At 39.1% G+C, this 24,778-nt stretch overlaps 1 long non-coding RNA gene across 1 annotated transcript; it reads left to right on the forward strand.

Annotated features, from left to right (window-relative positions):
- The first annotated feature begins 23,337 nt into the window (after nucleotides 1-23,337).
- LOC127097104 (uncharacterized) lies at nucleotides 23,338-24,347 on the forward strand. Its single transcript, XR_007792919.1, has 2 exons — nucleotides 23,338-23,942; nucleotides 24,035-24,347. It is a non-coding gene; the product is annotated as an uncharacterized LOC127097104 (long non-coding RNA).
- The last annotated feature ends 431 nt before the right edge of the window (nucleotides 24,348-24,778 follow it).

The raw sequence follows: 24,778 nt of genomic DNA on the forward strand, positions 1-24,778 counted from the left end.
GAGAAGGATGTCCTTCGGTCAAGCAGAAGCTTCGTAGAACGAGTCCTGACATGGCAACTAAGATCAAGGAAGAGGTTCAGAAGCAGTGGGATGCAGGTTTTTTGGCTGTTACAAGTTATCCCCATGGGTGGCCAACATCGTTCCTGTGCCGAAGAAGGATGGTAAAGTCAGAATGTGTGTCGATTACCGGGATTTGAATAGAGCGAGTCCGAAAGATGATTTCCCATTACCTCACATTGATGTATTGGTTGATAATACGGCTCAATCCTCGGTATTCTCTTTCATGGATGGTTTCTCTGGATATAATCAGATCAAGATGGCGCCAGAGGACATGGAAAAGACGACATTCATTACACCTTGGGGCACGTTCTGCTATAAGGTGATGCCATTTGGGCTAAAGAATGCTGGTGCTACCTATCAGAGGGCAATGACGACTCTCTTTCATGACATGATGCACAAAGAAATTGAAGTGTACGTAGATGATATGATTGCGAAGTCGCAGACAGAAGAGGAGCACCTGGTTAATTTGCAGAAGCTGTTTGACCGGTTGAGAAAGTTCAAGCTGAGGTTGAATCCGAACAAGTGTACGTTTGGGGTGAGATCAGGGAAGCTTTTAGGCTTCATTGTCAGTGAGAAAGGGATTGAGGTTGATCCAGCAAAAGTCAAAGCTATTCAAGAGATGCCTGAACCGAAAACGGAGAAGCAAGTCCGTGGGTTTTTAGGGAGATTGAACTACATTGCAAGGTTCATATCTCACCTAACTGCCACGTGTGAACCAATTTTCAAACTGCTTAGAAAGAATCAGGCGATCAAGTGGAATGATGATTGTCAGAAAGCTTTTGACAAGATTAAAGAGTATTTACAGAAACCTCCAATCCTTATACCTCCAGTTCCAGGGAGACCTCTGATAATGTACCTGTCAGTGACTGAGAACTCGATGGGGTGTGTATTGGGACAGCATGACGAGTCTGGTCGAAAAGAGCATGCCATATACTACCTTAGCAAAAAGTTTACCGACTGTGAAACAAGATATTCACTGCTCGAGAAAACTTGCTGTGCTTTGGCCTGGGCTGCTCGCCGACTGAGGCAGTATATGTTGAACCATACTACCTTATTGATTTCTAAGATGGATCCAGTGAAGTACATCTTTGAGAAACCAGCTCTCACCGGACGCGTTGCTCGTTGGCAGATGATTCTAACAGAATATGACATTCAGTACACGTCACAAAAGGCCATCAAAGGTAGTATTCTGTCAGACTACCTCGCCGAGCAACCGATTGAAGATTATCAGCCTATGATGTTTGAATTCCCTGATGAAGACATCATGTATCTTAAGATGAAAGATTGCGAAGAGCCTCTTGTCGAGGAAGGACCGGATCCGGATGACAAATGGACACTGATGTTTGATGGGGCTGTGAATATGAACGGTAACGGTGTTGGGGCAGTATTGATCAATCCTAAAGGTGCTCATATACCTTTTTCTGCCAGATTGACGTTTGACGTCACCAACAACGAAGCTGAGTATGAGGCTTGTATCATGGGGATAGAAGAAGCCATTGATCTGAGGATCAAAACGCTTGACATTTATGGAGATTCCGCTCTAGTGATCAATCAAGTCAATGGAGATTGGAATACGAATCAGCCGCATTTGATTCCGTATAGAGATTACACCAGAAGAATACTGACGTTCTTCAAGAAGGTGAAGTTGTATCATGTCCCCGGGATGAGAATCAGATGGCTGATGCCTTGGCTACTTTGTCGTCTATGATCAAAGTTCATTGGTGGAATCATGTGCCACATGTTGCGGTGAATCGACTCGAGAGGCCTGCGTATGTGTTTGCAGCCGAGTCTGTTGTGATTGATGAGAAGCCGTGGTATTATGACATCAAGAACTTCCTCAAGACTCAGGAGTATCCTGAAGGTGCGTCGAAGAATGACAAGAAAACCCTGAGGAGGCTAGCTGGAAGCTTCTATTTGAATCAGGATGATGTGCTGTATAAGAGAAACTTTGACATGGTCTTGCTCAGATGCGTGGACAGACCCGAGGCGGACATGTTAATGCAGGAAGTTCATGAAGGTTCCTTCGGTACTCATGCCGGCGGACATGCAATGGCTAAGAAATTGTTGAGAGCGGGTTATTACTGGATGACTATGGAATCCGATTGTTTCAAGTATGCTCGGAAGTGCCATAAGTGTCAAATCTATGCTGATAAGGTGCATGTACCACCAAGCCCTCTGAATGTCATGAATTCGCCTTGGCCGTTTGCCATGTGGGGCATTGATATGATTGGGAAGATTGAGCCTACTGCTTCGAATGGACATCGCTTCATCTTGGTAGCGATTGACTATTTCACCAAATGGGTGGAAGCAGCTTCCTATGCTAACGTTACCAAACAAGTGGTTACCCGGTTCATCAAGAAAGAAATCATATGTCGTTATGGAGTTCCTGAGAGAATCATCACTGACAATGGTTCGAATCTCAATAACAAGATGATGAAAGAGCTTTGTAAAGATTTCAAGATTGAACATCACAATTCTTCTCCTTACAGACCGAAGATGAATGGTGCTGTAGAAGCGGCAAACAAGAATATCAAGAAGATTGTGCAGAAGATGGTCGTTACGTACAAGGATTGGCATGAGATGCTGCCTTTCGCTTTGCATGGGTACCGTACCTCAGTACGTACGTCGACCGGGGCAACCCCTTACTCCCTTGTGTATGGTATGGAAGCTGTCCTACCTGTTGAAGTGGAGATTCCTTCTCTGAGAGTTTTATTGGATGTCAAGCTGGACGAAGCCGAGTGGATTCGAACAAGGTTTAACGAGTTGAGCCTTATCGAGGAGAGACGGCTAGCAGCTGTATGTCATGGACAGTTGTATCAGCGAAGGATGAAGCGAGCCTTTGATCAGAAAGTGCGTCCTCGAAGCTATCAGATCGGTGATCTAGTTTTGAAGAGGATCCTCCCTCCCGGTACAGATAACAGGGGCAAGTGGACTCCTAATTATGAAGGTCCATATGTTGTGAAGAAGGTCTTCTCCGGTGGAGCCTTGATGCTTACAACTATGGATGGTGAAGATTTCCGTCTCCTGTTAACTCAGATGTAGTCAAAAAATACTTCGCATAAATTGACCCGCTGGACAAAAAGAAAAAAAGAGTCCAGGCAAAAATGGGCATCCCGGCGAACAAAAAAACAGAAAGAAAAGGTTCGGGCAAAAATTAGGGATAAAATGAAAAGAATTTGTACACCCGGTAAGTCGAAAACCCGCAAGGGCGGCTTAGGCAAAAATGGGTATCCCGGTGGATTGAAAACCCGAAAGGGCGATCCAGGCAAAAGTTAGGGATTAAAGCGAAGACTACAGTCTGAGTTGTCTGTACTTCATCGAGCTTTGTCGTCTGCCATCTCGAAAGATGTGATCCGTCCAGTCATTCTTCTCAGAAAGCAAGGAGTTGGGAGGAAAACTGATGATCTGTGAGTTATAACAGAATTGGGAAATAGTGGATGCCGTGTTCACGTTGCCATTAGGATAGATTTTTCCTTTTGTGCGCAATTACCTCTTTCTAGGAATTGCTTCCCAATGTATTTGCCTCTTCAGGCACATTTTCAATCAATAAAAGTCGTTATTTAGATAAATAGCTCTTTGTTTTACTGTTTTGTTTGCAAAAATGTCCGAATTTTTGATAAGCATTGCATATAAGAACATGAAGGCTAACAATAGCTTGCAGGATGACGAAACATTTGAAAATCATTTTGAATGTTGAGGACACTTGAGCGTATCTTGTCCATGTATCCCCTGGGGGCATTTTGTTGTGCTATTTGTCAGATTGGCATCTGTGAGGACGTTTCCTCAGCAGATATTTTTTTCCCCAAGCAAGTTTGGAAGCTATCAGAGCTATGTTCCCCTGCAGAGACGTCGGTGGATAGTGCTTTCTATTCCCCAACAGATCTAAGGATTGCCTATTCCCAGCAGGCCTGTATTTGCCGATTTCCTCCCCGAGTGAGGCAGGTTCATTGAAATTTATCTCCAACATTTATCCTGTCTGTGGACTGAAGGATATCCCCAGCGGAGTTTACCTTTCCCAGCAGCAGTGCTATTCTCCAACATGAGTGAGAAGTCGCTTTGCCATTCCCTAAGAGGAGTTTCCCCACAGAGTCAGAGTATCTGATCATTTCGGCTCCCTAGCCAGGGTTCACTTGCATTTTGCATGTAGTAATCATTGCATCCTCAAAAATGCGTAGCATTCCCATTCAATATGGAGCATTATGCCATAGAAAAATTCAAACATATGCATTCATGTGTTAACCTCACCAGACCGTATCCCCGGCAGAGGCGGATCATTTCATTCGACATCAGCACAGCAAGTCTGCTACAGTTGCTCTCGACAGCATTCAGGATTGATATCCCCACGAAGGTTTATTACCTCACCCATTGGTGACAGAAAGTTTGTTTCTCCCCAGTGAGACCCCCAGCAAGTGGTCAACCTTGCCCTGATATATCTAAGATGTCGTTCTTGTGATACCGGTAAGTGTCATATCAGCACCCGCGTGTGTTTCTTTTGTTGGTGTCGGTAAACACCATTGTTTCGGTGTCTGTAAACATCGGTATTCTCTCCAGTCATCAGTAAATGTCTGGTCATCATTTTTGGTGTCGGTAAACATCATTGTTTCGGTGTCTGTAAACATCGGGTATTCTCTCCAGTCGTCAGTAAATGTCTGGTTATTATTGTTGGTGTCTGTAAACGCCATTGCTTCGGTGTCGGTAAACATCGAGTCTCACCCAGTCATCGGTAAATGTCTGGTCATTTTTTTGATGTCGGTAAACATCATCTTTCGATGTCGGTAAACATCGAGTCTTTTCTGCGGTCATCGGTAAATGTCTGATAATCCCCGGCTAGAAATCCCCAGTAGAGTCATCTGTAAATGTCCTGTCTGTTTTCCGGTTGCGAATATTTGTTTGTATCTACCCAATAAATTCTCATTCCCAGTCATCAGTAAATGTCCGGTCGTTTTTGGATGTCGGTAAACATCATCTTTCGATGTCGGTAAACATCGAGTCTCATCCCAGCCATCAGTAAATGTCTGGTCATGCTTTGTTTCCTTGTTGATAAAATCAAGATCCCCAGAAGTCGTCGGTAAACGTCTTTTCTGATTACACCACAAAGATTTTGTTCCTCCCCAAGTGGAGATGCCATCGGTAAATGGCCCTGTATGCTTCGATATCGGTAAATATTGAATGCCCAGTTTTATCCGCCATCGGTAAATGGCCCCGTTTTCTTCGATATCGGTAAATATCGAGTTCCCAGTTGCAGTAGCCATCGGCAAATGGTCGAGTTGAAGTTGATATCGGTAAATATCAAGTTTCTTTGAAGCCACCATCGGTAAATGACCTTGCTTCCTCTCTACATCAATCTGTTTCCCAGCAGCCATCGGTAAATGGTCTGGCTGAAGTTGATATCGGTAAATATCAAGTTTTAACCATCGGTAAATGGTTTTGTTTTTCATCAATCTGTTTCCCAGCAGCCATCAGTAAATGGTCTTGCTTCCTTTTCATCAGATTTGTTTCCCAACAGCCATCGGTAAATGGTCTTGCTGAGGTTGATATCGGTAAATATCAAGTTTCCAGTTTCTAACCATCGGTAAATGGTTTCGCCTTTCTGAAGTTGTCAATTGCAGGCGTCATCAGTAAATGACGTGGTTCTTCTTGTATTATATCCAGTCGGTGCAAATTTCTACGGTTCTTTGGTATTCAATCCCTGTTTACCCTGAAAGTCTGACAGCCGTTGCTCTCATCCATTCGGGTTCCCAGCTGATTGAATAGGGGCAGCTGTAGCACCTCAAATTTGCACCTATCATTGTACATACATTTTCATATCAGGTCATAGCATATCATGGTCCATTGCATAGCATTGCATTGCCTCTTTTGCCTCAAGTGCAAGCCAATCAAGGAATTAGGCCAAACTGATCAGGAGATCAGTCAACCAAGCAAACAAGCACAATTCTCAAGGAGCCAAGGCCCTAGGGTTGGTCCAACATGTTCACAGGACTTGGGGATCCATTTGAAGTGATTAGGTCAAAGATTGGATGTTCAGAAGTCATCAGTCAATGCACAGTCAGTCAGAAACCCTAAAAGTCAACTGTTGGTCAACTGTCCATTTAATCAGTGATTTGATGATGGAAATTGGTTTGAGAGGTCTCATTCATGTCCATATAGTCCTCATATATCATGTCAAACACCATCATGGAAGAATTTGAAGCCAGATCAGAAATTTCCAAAAATGGAAACTGGACCTGTAACTGAAACCTGCCCAAAATGGAAAGTCTTGATCCTCAAACTTACATCATGATACAAGCTTCAAATGAATTTTTTCCCAACATGAAAGTTGAAGATCTTGTTCTCCCATTTCCAAAAAGTCCAAGAACTCTCAATTCCCATGTGTGGTTGGCAAGTTATGATCGAATCGATTTCAGAAATTCTTGAACTTCAAAAGGCCATATCTCTCAAACCATTTGGCCAATTTGGGTGGGGTTTTTTCCTACAAGTCACATTTGATCCCCTCTTTCCAAAAATGTAACTTTCATTCACCAAAACCTTGCCAATCAAAATGGCATTTTTTGACTTGTCTCATTTAAATTCAAGTGTGGACTAAAGGTTGACTTTTTGAATTAGTGATTTTTAAACCATTTGGCCAATTGGGAATTGTTTAGAATGTTATTTGCAGCATGTTCAAAGTCCTTTTTGTGCAGTACATGGAGCCATTCCTAAGTTGCTTGAAATTTGGCCAAAAGTACATTTCCCACCAAATCCATCCCACCATTTCATGAACCATGCCTTGTACTTTGAAAACAGAGATTTTAAAGATCATTTTCTGTCAAACCAACCCTAGAGTTGCAGCCACAAACCAACAGAACTTCAACTCATTCTCAAGAAATCCATTTTTGCTTGCATTTTCAAAAAATCTGTCCAAAAACTTCAAAGAACAAAACTTTGCCTGGCTTGAAACATCATCAAAACTACATTGTAAACCTGTTGCAACCACTTTTCTCCACCTGTAGAAGCTTCTTGCAGCACTGTTTTTGCAGAGCATTCATCCATGGCAGAAGTTGTGTGAAGCTATCCCAAGCCATCTCAAGCCAAGTCCCTTGCATCATTCAACTGTAGGAAGCTTAAGGCTCATCTGTTTTACTTCAAATCCACCAAACAGCATCTGCAGCTCGACTGTTCTTCCATTTTGGTAAAAACTCGACCTCCTCATTTTGCTAAACCAATACATGCTTTAAAGAGATCTTTCCATGCTGAGCTTCATGATATGTTTATTTTTGAAAATGGTTAGATATTTTTAAAGTTATGTTGTTTTGAAGTTTTGATGATAAAACTTCTTTGGCTCGGTTCATGATATATACAATGTTTTGATGAAAAATGATGATGGATTCTTGTTGTTGGTTGTTAGATGATCATGTCTGTGTGTTCAATTGAATTTTCTGGGAAAAATTGTTGAGCACGATTTTGGATGGTGATGAATAGTACCAAAGCCCTAGCTTGCCCAGAAACTGCGTGTTTGGCTGTTGCTGTTGTGCTTCTGCGCGCAATTTTACTGTTCCAATCCCCTTGACCAATCACAATATTTCCTGCCTTGGCCCTAAACGACAGCGTTTAGATAAGTGGCACAAACAATTACAAAAATGCCATGGCCGGACCCCATGACCCATTAATAAATGTTGTTTTTCTCATTTTTTATTTCATTTGATACATCATCTTACAAAAATCATAACTTGTTCATTTTCAATCCAAATTTCATGGGAATTTTTGCATTAGCTTCATCATGATCTATACTTTTTTATCATAATTTTTCCAGAATTTTGTGATCAATGGATTTTAATTTGTATGAGGGTTTGTGACATGTATGCACATTTTGTACACTTTGCCAAAACATTTGTGAAATGGTGATACTTTATCCAATGGCTCCCAAATTTTTTGTGCTTAAACTACACACATTCATGGTGATTTTGGTGTAGAGTTTGTGAATTTATCATTGCTGGTTTGTGAGTTATGATTTTTTAAATTAGGGTGTGACAATTTGTGTCACACCATTGATGTCCAACTTGATGATTTTTGATACCATGCTTCTTGACCTCCAATTGATCTGATTTTTTGCATGAACCTACTCTTGTATGTCTAGTTTACATGTGAATTTTCTTGGAATTATTTGTGGCATTTCCTAATTGTTTGAGATTTTCTCCCCTGCTTGGTCATATGATGACTTTTTGTGACACTTGTTCCCATTTCATTTGTGAAATTCTCATACTTTATTAGATGGACATGAAATTTTATATGAGATAACTAGACATCCTCATCTTTGCCATGGTTTTAGTCCCATTCATTTATCATACACCATCTCTGATTTATGATTTTTCTAAGTTGATGCATGTTTGGTTGACTTCTTTGAGCATGTTCAAAATGGCTTTGACTTTCTGATTTTCATTGACTGCCTTCCACTTGTCCAAATGAGATGAAATTTGACATGCTTACCATGCTATGTGTTAGGGTTGATCATGATTTATTTGGTGATTTTTGGAAATGTTTTAGGTTGCTTTTGAGTTAAGTCTTGCTGTTGGCTTCTATGAGCTTCTGTTTGCTATACCTTGACCTAATTTGTTCATGAAATGATGATGATGATTGATATGAACATGAACCCAATTGGTTTTGCTTCTTGAATGTTTGAACATGATTTTGGATACTCATCCTTTGCTGTTTTGACTTTTTTCATTCTCTTTTGACCCTAGGCTTGTCCTAGTGGTCCTGTTACTCACCTTTGAGCTTATGTTTTCAGGTTGACCAACAAATGACCAATGAGACCAACTCTTTTTGATTGAGCTTGCTTAAATATCATTGTCTAACTTGTTTGTTTTGTAGGTGGCTTGGCTCACATGCCTTGAGCCTTGTGCCTTGCACATTCACTTGCTTGTGTTGACTGGTTGACATCTGTTTCATTTTGATTTAACTTTGACTTGTATACTAACTGTGCTTGACTGATTTCAGGTACTTTAGTTGCTTAGTTCCTTGTGAACTTTCGCTTTGCTTTGCTTGTATAAGCAATTTGCATTGAGGTATAACTTCCTAACTTCATGTAGTCTGGAAGACCTGGCCTGTTACTTGGCCAGGCAACTGTCTGAAGTCCTCCTTAAGAGGCAATGTTTGTGACTGTTTAATTTTGTCCTTGCATAGAGTCAAAGTCCTCCTAAGTGAAGAGGCAATTGGCAGAACCCAAGGGATATGCAACCTATCCCCTGCTATTCTGTGTGTCATCTGCTTTGCTCACACCACTGTGTTGATGCATTGCAGATACAAACCCAAGATCTTGTACAATTGTACAGTTGAGTCAGTTTTAAATGTGTAGAAGGGTTCCCACTTTCTGAACCCACACATTCTTGTCTTAAGCTCTCCCAGGCCAGGGATAAGAGCTGTGAAGTCTTATCTTCACTCACCTTTCATCTGCTTCACCTTAGCCCCTCAATGGCAAGGTTAAGAGCACATTCACCCAGTTCCAGAGGTTTGTTTGTTGAGGTTGATATGACCCCTCGACTAAAACCTAACCCTTGTTTGAGCCACTTGCTTGTGTATAGTGTGTGCTATCTGTGCTTGTATGTTTGCTTGACTTGCTTCCTGTGCAAGTTAGGTTTAGTTTAGACTTGCTTCCTGTGCAAGTTAGGTTTTGCTTGGCTTGCTCCCTGAGCAAGTTAAATGTGTGTGTGGCTTGCTTCCTGTGCAAGTCATGTTTAGGGCAGGCTTGCTTCCTGTGCAAGTTAGCTAGAAACCTTAACTTAGGGATGATTTTGCATGATAACATCTAGGCTCGAGTCGTAGTCTCCCTAGTTGTGTCTCCCTCTGTTATCTGGTTAGGCTAGTCCTTTATCCCTCCGTAGGGGAACTACATCGCCCTGATCTTCATACCAGATGAAGTATGTAGGCAGGAGATTGAGCTGATCTCTCCGGGCGCCCTTTTTCTTTTTGTGTGAGTTGTTTGACAGTTGCTAGGCTCGAGTGCCTGACTCCTTAGCAATTTGTTGTCTGTTTGTTTGAGTGTGTGCTTGACAGTTATAGGCTCGAGTCCCCGACTCCCTATTAACTTGTTGTGTTGTTGTGTGCTTGGAAGCCGATGTAAGTCCATCGAGTGGCATTTGGGTTCCAGTGTGCGTGTGTTTTGGTTTGGATGCTGATGTAAGTCCAGTGATTGGCATTCAGGCTCCACGTTTGCCTCCTTGTGTGTGTTTTGGTTCGGATGCTGATGTAAGTCCAGTGATTGGCAGTCGGGCTCCACGTTTGCCTTTGCCTGTGTTTTGTTTGTGTGCGTGTCAGCCGAGCTACGAATGCTCTGATTCTTCTCTCGTCCGAGAAGATACGTATGCATAGGATGCGATATCCTAGCGAGCATGTGTCGTCTCCCCAGTCCGAACTACTTCGACTCTGATGTCTATGCCTGATGGACTAAGTAGGCCCAGGATGCGACATCCTGCCGAGTCAGTTTCAGTCAGTTTCTTTTGTCTCTTTCAGCCAATGCGTGTGTGTGTTTTGAGCAGTGTTTAGCAACCAATATTCCTTCCTTTTGTGCGTGGATCCCGTCGAGTACGACGGATGCGTAGGGGTGCTAATACCTTCCCTTCGCATAACCGACTCCCGAACCCATACTCTTTGGTCGCGAGACCATGTCTTTTCCTAGGTTTACTCTGAGTGTTTCCTTTCCCTCTTTTGGGATAAATAACGCACGGTGGCGGCTCTGTTGTTTCTTCTTTTCCCGCCGGTTTTTCGCGTGATGCGTCACAAGCAACGGAAGGCTGAGGCATGCTAAAAGATGAAACCTCTGGCTCTCTTTGTCTCTTCGTCACTCGGTCTTCAAGTAGCTCAATCAGGGCATCTTTATCCTTAGACTCCAACTGCAACTCTTCATGCTTTTTGCTCAAAGCATGGAAACGCTCTTCCCACATGTCCTTCTCTTGCTTCATCTTGATGAGCGCATCTTCCAACTCCTCTACATCTTGGTTAGGGAGAGTTAATGGCTCAACCACAACCATAGACATAGGTCTCTCACAAGGATAAGGCATTTTCAACTCCATAGCTCTCTTCTTCACCCAAAGAGTGTAAGCTTCCAAAGCTACACAATTGCGCGGACTAAGCTCGGATCTTCCTTTCTTATGCACATTATGCCAAGCGTGCACAATCTTCTGCTTCAAATGTTGGGGATCTTTACCCTCTTTATAGAAAAGACCTTCTAACAACATGTTATTAGGTTTATCTCTCAAGGGGAACCCAAGTTGACAATGAGCCAAAGCAGGGTTATAGCTAATTCCTCCTTGTGTACCAATGAGAGGCACATTAGAGAATTCACCACAACTATCAATAATCTCCAAGCTGCTTAAGGACGAATCATACCAAACTATATCATCAGTGAGAGACATAAGTCTCTGAGACGACCTTAGACATTGTTTGTTCTCCACAAAAGCCGAAGTCTGAGGCAAGTGCGAAATAAACCACTTGTACATAAGAGGAATGCAACAGACAATAGTTTCACCACCCTTAGAATTCCTTAGATGCAAAGAGAAATACATATCACCCAACAGAGTAGGCACATGATTCCTAATCAAGAAAAGTCTAATGGCATTAACATCAACAAAACCGTCAATGTTAGGGAACAAAGCTAATCCATAGATGAGCAACACAAAGATAACTTCAAAAGCATCCACACTACCAGCTTGAGCGAAAGTGGTAGCTTCCTTGATGAGGAAAACAAATGGCAATCCAAATAACCCTTCTTTCTTCACCTAATGAGCCTTTATCTCAGACTTCTTCAAGTGAAGAGCTTCAGCAATAATACTAGACCAGGGAATCTCCTCCAATCCACTAAAGGGTACCCTACTAGAAACAGGTATCCCCAAAAGATAAGAATACTCCTTCAAGGTAGGCACAAGCTAAAAATCTGGGAAAGTGAAACAGTGGTAGAGAGGATCATAGAACTGCACCAATACGCTCAACAATCCTTCCACTACATCAGCAAACAAGATGGACAGAAGCTCCCCATGACGTTGTTTGAAGTCCAAGGAATCTAATACAAAAGATGCTAGATTCCTTAACTCTTTCAAGTCGGGACATCTGAAACTGTACTTCTTAGTGTTCCTTCGTCCACAATCCATTATCTGAAAAATATTTGCAAGCGATACCTCAGTTCCTTGAAATTTTGTGTGATGAATGTTATGATGCGCATGAAATGCATGGATGCAACAATCACAAGTAAGGGATCACACACAAGGCAAATAAAGGTCAAGGGATGAATCAGGTCATTGTCAAGATCAATCATCCATTTTGGTGGATTATGGTTTTCACCTTATCAACACCCAAGTTCCATTGATATTGGCAAGACTTGATTGGATCAACCAAGAATCAAGGGTTTGTTGCAAGTCACGAGCATGGAGTCTGGGTAAGAACCATCCCAAAGGAGTGAACTAAGGATAAAAACCTGTAGATCATGTTCTAAAAAGTTCCCAGAGTCTTAATTCCATCTATCAGATAATACAGGATAAGATGACTGATTCATCGACCCATAATATTCTCAAGACAAACTCGTCTGAGTGTAGTATCGCGTAACAACTGTTATCAAGTCTACACTTGAACAGTTTCCACACTACGTCCTAAATAGGCCAAGATGGGTTAGGTGTTCTAAGGTCCTCAGCTTCTCAGACCCAATTAGAAATAGCAATGCCTAACTACAAATACTTGTGTGACATCTCCAAATCCAAAGGAGTCTCCACTGAGCAGATGGATCTCAAGCCATCTTGTTAAGGACTACTCCACACAAGTCGAACATGACTATACCATCCTCCTATCTTAATTGCACTCAAGTTCGGGTTAGAACTTATCTCACCACTCAGAGATCACGAAGCACAACAAGCAGATTATGTCACACATACATATATACAAAAATCACATATATACAAATATATTCACATAAAAATTAGGCTAAACCCATTGGAGACTACTCTCCAGTAACAAGAGTCGCCACCGGGCTTTTATTGTTTCCAAGGGAAAAGGTAAAAAGTACAAACAAAACCTAAATAGTAAGAAGTTTTCAAATAAAAACTAATAAAAATCAGAGATCATAGGTAAGGGGGTTGGTTATACAGAGGGAAGGTGTTAGCAGCCAAAGTGCCCTAGGTACTCCTAGGGATCCCTTTTTGTGTGCATATGTATTTTGTACAAAGTGATGTTTACAAATAAATAGAATGGGGGATGAGAAAAGAATTCATTAATTATATTTTTGTGTTTGACCAGACCTTTGGTCTTGTGCCTACGTACCAACATAAAAATGAGGGATCAAAACCTCGTAGTTCGTGCTACAAATTTTAAAGTGAGTATGTTGGTTTTAACAAAAATTAAGCTTGAAAGGCACAAAGGCCTAAAATGGTTTGAATGGGTTAGTTCTTTTCGGATTTTTGAAGGATTAAGTCAAATATAATTAAGTTTATTTACAAGTTTGATTTAAGAAAATAAGTTTGAAAATGCAATGGCATAAGGCCAAAGTTTCTACCTTTTTGTAAAAGTGGTCAAAGTTTAGAACAAAATAGTTCATACAAAGAAGGTTTTGAAAATGGAGGGAGAGATTTTGAAATTAAATAAATGGGGAGAAGATGAAGAGACTACCCTATGCACAAAAATTAAAAGTTTAAAGTTGAAAAGATCTGACCAAATGGGAGCAATCCAATAGACAAGTATGTTAATAGAAACCCAGAATTCCCTTGGACTTTTTAGAATCAAGCAACACACATATGCACAGTTATATCAATCTTAAAGAGCAAATGCATCAAATAAAGATGGCCTCATCCAAGCTTATCCACTTCAACGATCTTCTTCGGAATAGCCCATGCAACAGATGAATTCCATAAGTCACAGGTTCAACATAACAACTTAACAATGATCAATGTTGCAGATGAATCTGGAGAGATCTTGAGTGATGTATCAGATGAATTCAAATTTGCAAGCTCTTGGTTCTTCAACAAATTGGCATTGGCCAAGTCCATTATCAAAGTAATGTTGCCTAAGTTCTAAGTCCAATTGGGGAAAGATCAAACCAACATTCCACTCAAAGGTCTTTTAGGGTTTTTGTTATTATTATGTGCATTAGTGGTCAAAGACCAATCAAACAAACAAAGCAACAAAGTGTATCACACCATATGGTCCAAGTGGACAAAGTGAAAATTACATAAACATAAACAATTAGAATGATATGTACAATGATAAATGATAATAGAACAATAAAAGTAAATTGCATTAAAAGTAAAAAAACTTGAAAGTAAAAGTTAATGGTTAGTAAGTTAATAGTTAGTTTTGTTTTGCTTTTTGATTTCAAGACATTCTGTGGAGAACACTCAACCCAATTGCCACAAGCATGGATCCTTGAACCAAAACATCTTCCAAAGGAAGGAAAGAAGGCCAAGTTTCCACACAATACCATGGAAGAAGGGAGACTTACAATCTCACTAACTAGAATGCTTATGCCTTTTATGTCACAAATTTAGCGCTATGTTAAGCAATTGTAATTGGACTTATGTAGAAGTCACAACTATTTGAGGCGGGGAAATAAACTTTTGGTATTAATGCATGTTGGAGACATAGTATTAAGAACTATGCTCATTCAACACACCACACAAAAAATATATGCAAAGGTGTGGCCTAATCTCATCCATACTCATGTTAATCTTTCAATCAACTAGCATTAAGACTTTGAGATGTCATTGGCCAATTAAAATTAATGGATGAAGAAGGGGAATTAGATGAAGAGGGAAATGGATGAATAAGATCACAAATTGGTCAAAGGAGGACTTTTACCAAATTAATATTATTCATTCATTTTGGGAGATGGAATGTACATTCCATCAATCCTTGACCAAGGCCCAACAACAAATGAGAAATCAATTAATTCATGAAAAATATTAATAATGATCCAAAAAATAATTTTAATTCAGAATATGAAAGAGAAAAATATTTAAAATATTTTGGTGAAAGTCCCATATTTTTTAAATCAATATTAAATTTATTATGAATTAATGAAAAAAATGCAATTAAATGGAAATTCAGAAAATTCTAAAATACGTGGACCATCAGATCTCCCTCATTAATTGAGGTGGCATATCTGATGATCCACAGCGTGTGTTCCACCAACACCTTAGTCAAGCGCGCTGTAAACATGGTAATCAAAAGGAATGGCTGAGATTAGAACATGAGAATTAGATCACAAGGTCCAGACTAAAGACACATCATCACCGGAGCCAGAGCTCTGGTTGTCTTCTCCGGCGAGCTTCGCCGGACTGGTCAACTTGAATCATCACTAAAATTTCAAACAGGGACATGATTTTAAAGAGAAAACATCACTGAGCACGAATATCATCTCCATTTCTTCCAACTACAACTATATTGAGAGATATGTGGAATTGAAAAATGAGGTTCATGATCTGAGTTGCTTCGATTTGACCTCAAAGCAACTCAAACACCTTGACTACATTGGGAGGACTTCAGACAACACAAGAATCAGTGGAATTGAGCAAGAAACAAGGAGAATTGAAGAGATCAAATTTTCTGCAATTACCTTCAATGGAGGTCTGAGCTTGCTAGATCTTGATCTGAATCGTGCTTGGCTTCACTTTAATTGCTTGCAGAAGAGGAATGGAAAGGCTTAGAATCAATGGACTCCTGGAGAATTGAATTCCAAAATAGTGGAGATTCAAGCTCAAATTCAATTGAATTTATCAGGGTTATCCTCTTAATGTGAAGGGTTTGCAATGGGGATTCAAAGCTGGCGTAATGTGTGTGATAATTCTAAGCATAACCAACTGTATTTATAGGGGAGTTGGATGATATTTGCACACTCACTTTCACTTTCCAAAATTGGCAAATGATGAAAGCATGGTGCATGGGCGCGCATAGGCCCATGAAATGATTGTTTGAAAGTCCAAAATGAAGTTCAGATGTTTTGGAGATGGATTGGATTGCAAGGCAATTCAGCATTGTCATTTGAAGTATGATCCATGCTACATGATACCAGCTTGTTTAAGCCATGCGCAACCTATGCATTTCTCATCTAAAATGCATGAATTTTAGCTCTTTAGAAAGGTGAGATCAAGAGGAACGAGTTTGATGTTGAACACTTTTTCATTTGGAGCTTGTAACTTGGAGATATTTGAGGTGTAAGTTTGGAAAAATTTGACATATAAATTTTTTTCTAAGTGTCAAGCCATATGTCTCAATATTCCACCTTGCTTAACTTTTTATAGGAGCTTCAAATGAGAAAATTGTCTTCATCAAAGTTGTGTCTCTCTCAAAGACCTTCAAAATGGTCATCAATTTAATGTCATTTGGATTTTAAATGATAGAGTTATGCACTTTTGAAGTTTGGCAAAATCACTTGATCAATGGTATAGGTCAAAAGTGACCTATAATGTAGCCTCATATCACATGTTCAAAGAAGTTGAATTATCTCTCACTCCAAATATCAAAGTTGAATTACACACATTGAATTTGATTTTGCAACTTGGAAATCTTTCATCTCATAAAAATTGAGCAAGTTATGGCCTTGGGAAGTTGACTTTCAAATTAGGGTTTAGACAAAATGACCTATAATGTTTCAACATAGAAAATGATTTTCCAAGAAAAAATAGCTCTAGGTCTCAACATTAAAGTTGCTTATAGTGTCATTTAGAGTAAGTTTTCTCTTGGTATCATTTTCATATGGTGAAAAGTGTAGGATATAGGGTCTAGGGAGACCGAGTTTTGATCAGATGAATTCATTTGGCCAACCACCATCAACCAACTTGATAATTTCCAATTCTCTTGACTTTCTTGGCTCATGGCAGATCATATATGCATAAGATAATGAAATTTTAAGTTTCCCTTTAGAAATTTGATCAATAGGTGAGATATCTTGTTGGAGAAGTTACTCAAGATACCCAGTCAAACTAGGGTTTCCTAGGCAAATCACCCTCAAACTCTTGAAGCAAACTTGATCAATATCACATGTAGAGAACATTGGGACTCATATATGATGCTCATAACCATTCTTGAATCAATTCTTGATTGTGATCTTTGTTCATGAGGGTCTCAAACCCTAGATGTGATCAATGAATCAAGGAGATCATGCCCTACCTACAAAAGAGTTAGATAGATACAAAGACATATTTTTGGTATTTTGGTTAGTGAAATGATAAAATACAAGTATGATATAATCACAAAGTTCTTGGTGATCTCTCCTAAAACAAACCTAATGAAGGAGGGGTAAGGAGGATGCCAAGGTATGATCCCAATGTTAATGCTTATGATGAAATTGCATGAGAGATCTTAGGAATTGGGGTCTTACACCATGAAGAGCAAAATAAAATGACTGTCATTTCAAGAGATCTTACACTGCTGAACTCTCATAAAAGTAAAGTATGTGTCGAATTAACTGAACATAGGATTGGAGATCATTATGAAGAAGGGGTGGGTTAAAATAAACTTTGAGCCTTATATCCTTTTGTTTCAATAACCGTGAGCCAAGCCACGTTACAACCTTTAAAAGACAAAATTGAAGTAGGGTTTATTCTGAAAGCATACTACAACAAGGTTGTGTAAACTGACTCCTAGAGATTCGTTAATTTTCTATTCTCACTATATCACTCACACGTTAGCTAAAATCAGCACCGCGTTTGGACTCTTGGTCCACCCGCCACACACTACCACAATACTCCAAATGAATGATTGTTTTTTTCAAAACTTGCATGATTATTGCATTAAAATCACCATTTATTGAATGAACAATTCTTAACTGCAAGACAGTACTTGACATTAAGGAAATTCCAACAAGGGGCAATTCAAGAGGTACTTGATCATTGGTGCTAACACTGTGAAGACATGGCTTCTCGAGTATTTTGATGAAGACAACGATGCACGTACAAGGTCAACCATCAAAGGATGGATCAAGACTTCAATAGAGTAAATTCACACAAAGTTTCAATCATACATAGCTCAAAGTCGCTCGAGAAATTGACCACAAAGGTATTGGAATTTAATCTTAGTTAATGTTTATATATAAAGTGTTCAATTGATTGTTGCATGCATAATATGATATGGACACTTAGAATGTATTTCAAAATGGTTACAGCTTTTAAAAGTTCTCAATTTTTCCTTTTTTCAATAGTGGTAACCGGTTAACATTTTTGGGGTAACCGGTTAACCCGAAACAAAATTCAATTTCTGGGCAGTTTTTGTTAGCATGTAACCGGTTAACACTTTCATGGTAACCGGTTACACAGTTTAAAATTTGAATTTTTCTTAACGTTACAATTAATGTAACCGGTTAACACAATTTGGGTAACCGGTTACTACTGGGAATTTTTGTAGAAAAATTGCAACTTTTCATATTTTCAATTCATGCTTCTTCTCTATGAACCATGGCATCCATTGGTTGTTTGCACCTATTTTAAGAGGTTCATAGAAGGATATTTAAACTAAAATTTTTCAGATTGCAAATCACCTCCTTAAAAAAATTAATTTTCACAATCTTTCTCTATTTACTATTTTCAAAGATAAGTGTCCAAAATTCATATGCATCATTTGAACACTTCTATAAACATTGTGAGATTGATTATTCCAAAAGGAGAAGATCAATCCTTTGATTGATGTGCAGATATTTCCAGATTATTCAAACTTCCATTTAAATTATACACTTATTGTTCTTCACATCTTAATTTTTCCAGCATTAGTGGAATTAAGATAGTGAGTGTTTTATCCTTACTTGTTTGATAGTAAGAGGTGCATAGGAGAGGATTGTTCTCTTATCACTAAGAAGGTTTCCTTGTTGTTTAGAAACAAGAGAGTCACTTTGAGAGGATTGTTCTCATAAGTGGACTTTGTTGGAAATCCAAGAGTTTGTTCTTGGTGGTCTTTGTTGATCATTTTACAAGTCCAAACAAATAGTGGAAATCTCTTTCTTGTTGGAAAGGGGACTGGATGTACCTTCGGATTGTGAAGGGAACCAAGATAAATCTCTGTGTAATTATTTTTCTGCACTTTACCACTTTCCTAAACACCATTATAAACCAGAAAAATAATCCTTACAACAAGAAAATTCAAGGTTTCTAATTCACCCCCCTCTTAGACTGATTTCAGACTTACAAACACGAATCAAGCTCATCTCATAATCTTATGAATCCGGGGCATGGAATCTTTTGATTATGTTGACTTAAGAAGTAGTTAGTGTAAAACAAGTCTCCAAGCATCGGTTGATCAGGGAGAAAAAAACACTTCAATACTCAGTCCATCTGAGGCAGGTCCTTCAAAGGCTAATCAGGGGCAGACCTTTGCAAGATTTAGGAGCTGGGAAAAATAGACTCAGACCATGTCATGAGATAATCACTCTTAAGGTTTCTTTGCAAGGAGAATTCTTTTGAATACCCTACAGACTGGGGCAAGACAAGTTGAAAGGGGCAAGTTCCCTCCATATCTTCAAGTCAGTCAAGCAGATTGCGTCAGACACTAGTGACTGCTTGAATTCACAACAAAAACATTGAAGGTTCATGCTAGTACAACATCATATATGGGCAATATTCCATGGGACATATCAAAGGCATAATCGTCATGCGTTGATCACATCGCTATACCCATTTACAGGCTGGCCAGACGCATCAGAAGAAGAATCGAGATCTTCTCAAAGACAAAAAACACAACATAATAGCAAGGAATCAAACTCGGGGCACCAGGAGTATCCATATTCGTTGTGCGTCCATCACATCATCAACTACCGAGTGTCGGGAAGTCAGATCCTTCCACCAATCGAGAATCCAATCCACATCGATAATTACAAAAAACCCAAAGTCCACCTTGATGGCACCCACACAAAAACAAATACGACCATCATTGGTTTCCGGAAAATGCACCGCCTTTGAAAAGGGAGGCCAGTCCCAAATAAACCAATCATCCTTTGCATACAAACATACATCACATGCATCACCTCATACATAAGATTCATGCATATAGCATGAATCAAGATCCAAGGTTTAGTCGTAGGCATCTAGGCCAACCCTCAGTAGAGTCATTGATTATTTTCTCTGAGTAAGTTCCAACCTTGTATTGTTGGGCGTCCCCTATTAAGTTACATCCTTCAACCTTTTGTTGATAAGATGTTATCCTCACCTAACTCAAACAATGTTTCTTTAAACACCTACCTTATTTCTCGTTGAGCGTTCCTCAATGAGTTGTTTCCTGTAACCTTTTATTGATGGAAATTACATCTTTCCAGAGAATATCTTTCTGCAACCTGTTGTTGTCGATACCCCCAAGCAAGTCTTACCCCGTAATGTTCCAATATTATCGAACAGGTTTGTTCTATTTTTTGAACTTCTGTCGGTAGTCTGATTTTCCAACATGGTTTTTCTTACTATCATCCTTTTGATGGAAGTCCCTTGATGAATAATAATCATCGTCCTGTTTACAATAACCTCTACCCTTTTGGTAATGGTAAATCTTTGACATTTGTGATCTTACTGTCCTCCTTTTGATGTCAATGATCCTTGAAGTTTTGGCCTAACCTTCATCCTTTTGGTGAATGGCGACCTCTGCAATTATTACAGCTTACTGTCATCCTTTTGGTGTCGACGATCCTTGTGGTGATAGGGATCCTTGTCATTTTGGTTCCACCATCATCCTTTTGCTGATGGTGATCTCTGTTATTATGTCTTATCGTCATCCTTTTGATGATGGCGTCCAGTTCGATCTAAATATCATCCTTTTGGTGATAGAGATTATAAAGTTCGATTTAAGCTATCATCCTTTCGGTGATTGTGACATTGGGAGAGTTCAATCTCACTGTCATCCTTTTGGTGTCAGTGATATTTGAAGTTATTATAACTCATTATCATCCTTTTGGTGGTAACAAGTTTCGAAGTTATGATCTCACCTTCATCCTTTTGGTGATGGTGATTATCGACTTATTACCATCCTTTTGGTGGTAACAAGTTTTTGTCTTGATCTTACCGTCATCCTTTTGGTGATGGTGATCATTTAATATTGTTGACTTATTATCATCCTTTTGGTGGTAACAAGTTCTGTCATTTGGTAGTACCTTCATCCTTTTGGTGATGGTGACTATCGACTTATTATCATCCTTTTAGTGGTAACAAGTTTTGTGTCGATCTTACCCTCATCCTTTTGGTGACAGTAATCATTGAGGTTATTGACTTATTATCATCCTTTTGGTGATAACAAGTTTTTGTTCTGATCTTACCTTCATCCTTTTGGTGATGGTGATCATTTGAATTATTGACTTATCATCATCCTTTTGGGTGGTAACAAGTTTTTTTTTTATCTTACCCTCATCCTTTTGGTGACGGTGATCGTTTGAGTTATTGTGACTTATTATCATCCTTTTGATGATAACAAGTTTTGTTGTTTGATAATACCTTCATCCTTTTGGTGATGGTGATCGTTGACTTATTATCATCCTTTTGGTGGTAACAAGTCTTGTTGTTTAACCTTACCTTCATCCCTTTGGTGATGGTGATCGTTGACTTATTATCATCCTTTTGGTGGTAACAAACTTTTGTTTTAATCTTACCTTCATCGTTTTGGTGATGGTGATCGTTGAGTTTATGTTGAATTATTATCATCCTTTTGGTGATAACAAGTTTTGTTATTGATTTCACCTTCATCCCTTCGGTGATGATGATTGTTGACTTATTATCATCCTTTTGGTGATAACGAGTTCTGTTGTTGTTCGTACCTTCATCCTTTTGGTGACAGCGATCTTTGAAGTTGATTGAGTTAACTATCATCCTTTTGGTGGTAGTCCTGCTAGTATCTTTTCGGTAGTGGAAAGCTTTATCATGATAACCATCATCCTTTTGGCGATGGACATCATCCTTTTGGTGATGGAAATTTTTGGATTTTATCACGTCTGATTTTCATCTCATTTTAGGTGACAGCAAGTTTGGTTATTAATCTTACCATCGTCCTTTTGGTGATGACTACCTTTGAAGCTTGGTTCATCCATCATCCTTTTGGTGATGACAATCCTGGAAATCGTGGTGAATTACTATCATCCTTTTGGTGGTGGCAATTTGTACTGTCATCCTTTTGGTTCCAGAAAACTTTTCAATATTTAGTCCCGCATTTGCCTTTACATCAAATAACGACCTTCGCAAGATTTAAGTGTCGACTCGAGGGTTGGCATTGGTCGGATATCCTACCCCAATACCTTGTTGCTGTTAGAATTCGTTGCATGTTCTTTCTACATTTCTCCATTGCATTTCAAAGGACAAAATTTGAATCTTTTCGTATTTAATTACCTTCCATCACGAATGTATGAAGACCGTTGTCATTCTTACCTTCTAGTTCAAGTTAATTAAATAGGGGCAGCTGTCATACCCCAATTTTGTCCAGGCATTTTAAATTTTCGTAAATTTGATTTCATTTTCATTTTGCATCATATGCACAACATGACATGCATTACATCATGAATAACACCTACAATATTGGTCGGAATGAATTATTGAAAATACAGACAAATCGGTTAAACCATTTCTCATATACGTGCAAAATCAGTGGGTAAAAAGTTTCAAAATTAAAATTGCAGACGCCAGTATTATTCATCTACAGTTCACGTAGTTTAACCTGGTGTGCTCGTTATATTTTTTAGCGACTGTTTCGGCTGCGTTTTGACCCGTCTGAGCTTTTTAACCGGGGAAAATTTATTTTGAAATTAAAAGAAACGCTATATTTTTTCAATAAGTATATTTTGTGATGATCATTTTAGTGTGACCGATTTAATTTTTCGAGCAAATTTTCGCCCGACTTTTATTCATTCCTAGTCATTTTAATTTTATCCTTTCGCCAAAGTATTGAAATTAAATAAATAGGAATTTCCATGTCTTTATTTTATTTTTATCATAGTAATTTAGAAGTTGTGAACTTTATTTGATTTAAATTGTTTTTTTAATCAATTAAATCGTCTAAAATGGGCAATTTTGACATTTTAAAATTAGGTACATTTATTCGATTTAATCTTGATAGTCGATTTGAATTTAACCAAAGATTCACGTGCATTATCCTCACTTTCTTTGGTAACCAACCATAAATTAACATTTCTATTTTATTTGTTTAACCAAGAAAATCAAAAAATATATATCTTTCTCCAACCAATTCATGGAGGCCATGTAGACAGTACAATTGGGGGACCAATTGAAATCCCTTGGCTCACCCCACTGAAAACGAATTGAGTGGAGGACCACTAAGGCACACTTCTTTGTGACAACTCACTAACGGACAATAGAATCCATTCACGTGAGGAGGAGAGGAGATCCAAAAAGAAAACTTTGAGATTCCTATATAAAAACCAACTTCACTGTATAAAAGGGGACGCTCACATTTTCTATTGGGACCTCCACTTAGAAATTGGTCCATCCTCTTCCAACAGCTGTAAACCCACTCATACCAACCTAGAACCTCACATCACTCACCTCTCTTCTCTCTCACCTCTCTCGAAAAGAAAACAGAGAAGAAGAAAAAGCTTTTCAGCTTTTCCTCTTCACCACTCTTCACTCAATAAATCACCCTCATCACCGGAATCATCACGGCCACCACCACCTTACTTTTTTTATTTTTCCTTACCAAATCACGAAAAATCCATCACCAACACCGCAACCCACCGATCTATCCAATGTTTCTCCGTTTAACAAACAGACTCCCCGCCGAACCTCCGCGCAAACGGCCTTCCCACAACCTCGCCTTCGCTCACCCTTGACGAGACAGGGAGCCATGATTGATAACTTATCACTAGCATCCTTCGGTTGGCAATTCAGATAGAAAGGATAGGCATATAATTTGTTGATGTCATTCTTAAGAAGCAAGGGCATCAACTGACTCGCTACCAACCTTTTGTGAGATGTCATAGTTGGTTGTTGTTTAAATATTTAATCTGGGTTACAAGTTGGTTTTTATTTTACAGGTTGAATCGCTTCGCCGATTTCAGTCTCGCAAAGTTTAAGGGGCGGAAATCGAAACGAGGATATGCAAGTTTGGACCAAAGTTATGGATTGGCTTGGGAACCCACCGCCTGCTTCGACAGTCAAAAGCCAACAAGCAACGACCTCGTGTCGATGTTCCATTTCAGCGACACAAATTCAACAACGTTTACGGTAACGATGTTTGAATTCCATGACTGAGTTATTAAGATCGTTTGTTAAATGTATGATTTTATGTGAATTTGGCCTCAGGACATTGTTGTTGTTTCATGTTGTGACCATTGATGCCGTTATAAATTCGTAAATATTATGCTCTTGGAATGTTCCTGTCTTAAATTTTTGGGGTTGTTGTTGTTGTATAATAGACCATATGTTTGCTTATAAGTTTTGTTCACTAAAAGAAATTCATATACGAAAGTAAACTCGTGGCATTGTTGACGAAAGACGTCGGTTATGTTTATCAGAAATCTAGAAAGTTTATAATCATGGTCTGCGTTTTGGCTATTATTGACGAGATTACTATTTTTTCAGTCTTTATGATGGTTGCTATCATTTTGAAATTATTGTTATTTTGGAACTAAAATCTAAATTCAAGTTATCATGAGGATACAGGTTATGTTAATTCCAGTTCTTAGATTGGGCCTCCATTACATATTGTTATTCTTGGAATAGGTTTAATAGTGAGACCCTGGTTTTTAGAATAGTTAACCATGTCACCCATATAATTTATAAATATTGTAAATAAGTTTACA

Source organism: Lathyrus oleraceus, chromosome 6 (genome assembly GCF_024323335.1).
Source record: "Lathyrus oleraceus cultivar Zhongwan6 chromosome 6, CAAS_Psat_ZW6_1.0, whole genome shotgun sequence".
Lineage (NCBI taxonomy): Eukaryota > Viridiplantae > Streptophyta > Magnoliopsida > Fabales > Fabaceae > Lathyrus > Lathyrus oleraceus.